Source organism: Babylonia areolata, chromosome 11 (genome assembly GCF_041734735.1).
Source record: "Babylonia areolata isolate BAREFJ2019XMU chromosome 11, ASM4173473v1, whole genome shotgun sequence".
Lineage (NCBI taxonomy): Eukaryota > Metazoa > Mollusca > Gastropoda > Neogastropoda > Buccinidae > Babylonia > Babylonia areolata.
Window position 1 is genome coordinate 37368430 of NC_134886.1, and position 5000 is coordinate 37373429.

At 40.2% G+C, this 5000-nt stretch overlaps 1 protein-coding gene across 1 annotated transcript in view; it reads left to right on the top strand.

Annotated features, from left to right (window-relative positions):
- Window positions 1-5000, top strand: part of LOC143287238 (H(+)/Cl(-) exchange transporter 6-like) — an 82902-nt gene that overhangs the window by 55758 nt on the left and 22144 nt on the right. The window lies entirely within an intron of this gene.

Sequence of the window (5000 nt, forward strand, 5' to 3'; positions counted from 1 at the left end):
GGCCACTGGTTCCTGTCCCGCTCGCTCCCACAGATCTTCGTTTCGGATCTTTTCTTGCCATCGGATTTTGTAGATGCGCCTCAGACAGGTGTTGAAGAATGTTTGAATCTTCTGCTGCATCGTCTGTGTTGTCCGCCATGTCTCGCATCCGTAGAGAGTTGGTGATTGTTGAAATAAATAATTTAAAAAAAAAATGGATAGAAAAAGAAAAACAAGAGAGGCAAGGCCTTCAAGACTCACTTGTGATAAATGAAGTCCCCTAGCATTAATTACAGAGTAATTTCCCTTTTTTACTATCTGCACCAAAACGTTTGCAAAATACATAAAAATTCCATGCTTAGCAAAAGAAGTTTCTGTTTGAACAGAAAATGATAATAATGACTCCTCTTGTTGTTGTGTCAGAATAAGAGGTCAAAGTGCCAAGTTTAGAGAATACAAAAAATATAAATATAACAGTAAATGCAGTTTGCATATAATTAGGCTTCTTTTTTATTTTTTGTGCCAATCCCAGAGGTGCAATATTGTTTTAAACAAGATGACTGGAAAAAACTGACTTTTTCCTATTTTTATGCCTAATTTGGTGTCAACTGACAAAGTATTTGCAGAGAAAATAGCAATGTTAAAGTTTACCACGGCCACACAGACACACGGACACACACACACACACACACACACACACACACACACAGACAACCGAACATCGGGTTAAAACATAGACTCACTTTGTTTACACAAGTGAGTCAAAAAGGTGCACTTGACAGACAAATCTACATATATTGAGAGGGGGTGGGACAAAGGGTGATAGAGAGAGCGAGAGAGAGAGAGAGAACAGGCAGATAACGTGAGAAGGTAGAGAGTTAGAGAGAGGGAGGGAGAAAGAAAGAAGAGAGGGAGAGAGAGAGAGAGAGAGAGAGAGAGAGAGAGAGAGAGAGAGAGAGAGAGAGAGAGGACAAATAGTTTATTGGCCATTCTACAAACACATGGGAAGGGTGGTGGGGTGTTGGGGGGCAGGGTCTAAGAGAGAGAGACAGACATATATATATATATATATATATCTCGAGGGAGAGAGAGAGAGAGAGAGAGAGAGAGACAGACAGACAGACAGACAGACAGACAGAAACAGAGATAGACCGACAGACAGACGTACCTTTTCCATGTTCCATCATTGTTTGTTAGATGGGGAGAACGCGTTTCCAAAGAAAGCAAAGCCCAAATTCGAACAACAGAAAGCAATTGGAACTAAAGGTTGAAAACAAAGCAGCAACAAGGAACGCTCACAAATCCCACTGCTCTTTACTCCGTCAACCATCACACACGAACACACGCACAAAAGCACGTAAACACAAACATGCACGCACACTCGCACGCTCACGCTCACGCACACACACACACACGCTCGCGCACTAACACATAATACATATATATATATATGCACAGACACACACAGGCACGCTCGCACGCACACATATACAGACAGACACACACATAAATACACTAACGAACACACACACACACACACACACACACACACACACACACACACACACACACACACTAACAGACACATTAACGCACACACACGCAGGCACTTACGCACACACCCACATACATACAATCATGCGCGCGCGCGCACACACACACACACACATATCCACACACATGCACACACTCACACACACATATACACAAACACACACACAAACACACACACACACACACACACACACACAATCCCTCACCCCCCCTCCACACACACACACATACCCTTGCTCCCCAGGAGGGGTACCCCTCCCTGCGCCCTCCCCCCCCCCAAACCCCCCAAAAAACCCTCCATTCCCCCGCCCCCTCGAACCTCCCTCTCCTCCGTTGAGTTCCATCTTGCTCAGAACAACACACGGGGACCCAGGAGGGGTTTGGTTTTTTTTTTTTTTTTTTTAAATCCCACCTCAGGTGACATGACGGGCCTGTTAGCCAAACCACCCACTCACCCACCTGCTTTTAGCGGATAATTGTTATGTTTTTGTTGTTGTTGTTGTTGGTGGTGGTGGTGGTGTTAAATTATGTTTGGTTTTTTTAATACTATTTTAGTAATCATCTTATCGTGCAGGGGCTTGTCCGTGTAAAAGAGTGTGTTAGAATTTTTGGACAGAGCTGACTATGACTGCAGGAGAGGGTTGGTTTTGAATCGATCAATCGATCAATCAATCAACCAACTATTCAATCAATCAATCAATCAATCAATCAATCAATCAATCAATCAATCAACCAATCAATCAATCGTTCGATCGATCAGTGAATCAACCAATCAACCAATCTATTCATTAATAATAAATAAATCTTTCATTCATTCATTCATTCAATCTATTCACTTCTTTAATTGAATAATTAAATCATTCATTCTTCTGTTTGTTTAGTTAGTTTAGTATTCATTCATTCATTCATTCATTCATTTGTTTTAGTTTCCATTATCAGATGAGAAAGATGCATGATTAACTTTTGTGGAAATATTGGGCTGGGCAGGTGGGGGTGGGTGTGGGGTGGGGGGTGGGGGGGTGGGGGGGGGGGAGGAATCAGTGTGATTGACAACAGCAGTCTGCTGAGTAAAGCATGCTGCAGGACACCATGTTTCTTTTTCTTTTTTTCTTTTCTTGGTAAGATATGACCGCTGGAAGAGAATGAATATACCTAACGGAGATTGTTTTAAAACATTCTTTTTGGTTTCTGGACTGCTTAATTCCATTATGCATTGTCAAACAATATTAGGTAAGGAGGTTACATCTGGAAATGTTACTCATTGTCAGGTCTGTTGTCTTCAGTTGTCACTTCATAGCTTGTGTATTTACCACTTTGTAATTTCATCTTTTGGCTACACCATAATTTCCTAACCTTGAAGACATCGTAACATTAGAGCATTCTCCACGCCTAAATTTCAGGTCATTTTTCATAATCCAAACTTAAGATCAGTTGCCATGTACAGACTTCAGACCATCGCCATATCGAATTTCAGACTAGTTGGCATAGCCAAACTGCAGACCAATAATGTTATCCAAACTCCAGGTCATTTGGTATATCCAGACTTCAAACCAGTTGCCATGTGCAAAAATGCAACCCCCCCCAAAAAAACAAACAAAAACCCCCCAAAAAACAACAACAACAACAACAAAAAACCCAAAAAAAAACCTTCTGACCAATTGACCCATCTAAAGTTGAAGTCAGTTGCCACTTTCAAGCTTTAGACCAGCTGCCATAGTCCAGACTTCTGACCATTTGCCATATCCAGACTTCACACTCAGTCGCCATGTCCAAACTTATCAAGACAATTTGCCGTATGATTATTTACTCTGTTTGCCACATCAAACCTTCAGGTCATTTATCCCCGATACAAACTTCAGCTGATTTTGTCACATCAAACCTTAAGACCAATTGCAAAATGTCCAAACTTCAGACCAGCTGCCACGACAGGCAAAGATCGGGTCATTTGCCATACATCCAAATTTTAGACTAATCGCCATATCAAAACTTCACACCAATCACTGTATCAAAACTTATCAAGACCAATTTCCGTATGTTTACTTCTACTACTACGAATACTGCTACTATTAATAATAATGATAATAAGAATAATAATGATAACAATATTGGGTGCTTCTTGAGCACTTAGCGCATTACAACAATCTCTAAACACATGCACATACACACACACGCAAGAACTTACGAAAGGAGGAAAAAATTATAGCGATCTTACACACAAAAGCATAAAACAGCTTCAAAGACTACGCGCATTACACTACTTAATCACACACACACACACACACACACACACACACACACACACACACACACACACACACACACACACACACACACACACAAAAGTTTGCATAGCTTATAACTGGATGTCATTGGACAGGGACGGAAAGTCTAAGCAGAGGCGTTTTCAAACAACAACAATAACAACAACAACAAAGAATCCAAACAACAAAAGAACAACAACAAAAAAAACCCCAAAAAACCTCAACTACTCCAGATACTCCTGTCGTACTCTCTTGCACCATTTCGCTTTCGATCGTGTAATGCTATGGAACACTCTGCGGGAGATTGGAATTGAAGAGAATTACCTCCGCCCCTCAGACCCCCTCTCTCTCTCTCTCTTTCAAGCTCCGTAGTCGGTCTCTGTTTCTGTTTATTTGGTTTAAATATGAATATCACCAGTTCATTATGACGTTAGCATTATTAATGTGATTGTAGTTATTGTAGTTATTAAGAGTGGTGATGGTAGTGTGGAAGTGGCGATAATGGTTGTAAATTATCGTTGTTGTGGTTGTCGCTGATGGTGCTGTTGTGGTTAATGTCATTGTTGTCTCATTACAGTTGTTATTTATTGTTGCTGTTTTTTTTTATCAATAAGGGCAGATGTGTTGATAATAATGGTATAGTTCTTGCGTAGATAATTTCTCTTTGATTCATTCGCGCACGAACTGATACTCGTTCAAAAAGCCAAACACACACACACTCATGTTCACGCAAGAATGCACACCTGTTAATGATTGTACATGTACAAACATGTTAATAATTGCGCTTTATGATAGTGGAATAAGTGAGAAAGGGACAGTTCATACAAGCACTAAGGAATTTACACACTAGGCAAGAAAAACACAGATACAACTACTGTAACATTTTCAAGACTAAAGTTTTCCAAATAACGACCATTTATATAGCAAAACAGACATATTTTGGAACTTTGTTTTTGTTTGTTTTTTTGTTTTGTTTTTGTTGTTGTTTTCTTCCTTATGAAGAAAGGCAGCGTAAAGCATCCCCCCCCCCCCAAAAAAAAAAAAAATGGAAAGGAAAAAAGAAGAAGAAAAGAATAAAGAAAAAGAACAAATGAAAAATATGGGTGCTCCGTTGTCTGCATGCAACTGAGGTCCAATCCTTAAAAAAAGCAAAACAACAACAACAACAAAAAACAAACAAACAAACACCCCCCCCCCAAAAAAAAA